The sequence below is a fragment of the Oryctolagus cuniculus genome, chromosome 16 (assembly GCF_051225735.1).
Source record: "Oryctolagus cuniculus isolate XC-2025 breed Fujian yellow rabbit chromosome 16, ASM5122573v1, whole genome shotgun sequence".
NCBI classification, from domain to species: domain Eukaryota; kingdom Metazoa; phylum Chordata; class Mammalia; order Lagomorpha; family Leporidae; genus Oryctolagus; species Oryctolagus cuniculus.
The window spans coordinates 32,584,258-32,585,316 of record NC_142882.1 but is presented as its reverse complement, the minus strand read 5'-3'; the positions used below and the strand labels follow the sequence as shown (position 1 = coordinate 32,585,316).

The following is a 1,059-nucleotide window of genomic DNA, read 5'->3' as shown; positions in this document are numbered from 1 at the left end:
TGACCAAGCCAAAACCAGGAACTGGGAATTCATTCTGGATGTCCCATTTGGGTGCAGGGACCCAAGCACTTCTGCCATCCTCCGTCTCCTCCCAGGGTGCACACTAGCAGAAACTTGCCTCAAAGCAGAGAAGCTACCACTCAAGCCAGGCATTTGTATATGGGATGTGGGTGTGTGGTGGTGATAGCAAGCCCTCATGGATAAAAAAAAAAAAAAAAAAAAAAAAAGTTATTTCTATGCCAAGGAAATTACTCTGTAGTCTTTCTCTTATAAACTACGTATTGCTGAACCTAGATAATTTTTCCTTTATTTAACAATGACATGAAAATGTCAGTTGAGTTGGCTTTCCTGAAGACCTTGTTTCTTGAATATTAGTGGCTAGCTGAGATAAATTCTTTTCATCTCTTTCTCGCTTCGGCAGCACATGTGCTCGCTTCGGCAGCACATATACTAAAATTGGAATGATACAGAGAAGATTAGCATGCCCCTGCGCAGTAAGGTTTCTTTACCTCCCTGTAGGCTCTGCTCTCCAGAGGTGAACAGGGTCCTCTAAACCCACTTGCTGCACACACAAACACCTGAGTGTTGTATTCTCCCACAGGTGTTGGAGACTGATATGGTGTTCTGATTTATATTTACATAATGGCTAGTGACATCGGGCATATTCACATGTTTTGACCATGTACATTTCTTCTGAGAAATGTCTATTCAGATCCTTGCCTGTTTCTTCACTGTATTTTTTGGAGTTTTTCCAATTCATGTAAATGTTCTGGAAATCTGTAAACATTCAGAGTTTTAATTTTTCCTGCCATCTGTTCATTGTATCTACACTCTGATGTTTACTTTGTTGTGAAGAAGTATCTTAGTTGGATATACTCAAATGTCTCTGTTTTTATTTTTGTGACTATTGCTATTGGAATCTTACCCAAAAGCTATTGTGTGTTGACAATATTTAGAGTTTCCCTATGTTTACTTGGGTTTGGGTCTTATGATTACATTTTAATTCACTGTGAGTTCACTTTCACATAGTGTAAGAGATGTTGGAGTCTCTTTTCAGGC

General features: G+C 39.3%; 1 pseudogene; it reads left to right on the top strand.

The window, feature by feature from the left end:
• Window positions 1–426: 426 nt before the first annotated feature.
• On the top strand, window positions 427–494 carry LOC149121661 (U6 spliceosomal RNA; annotated as a pseudogene).
• Window positions 495–1,059: the final 565 nt, after the last annotated feature.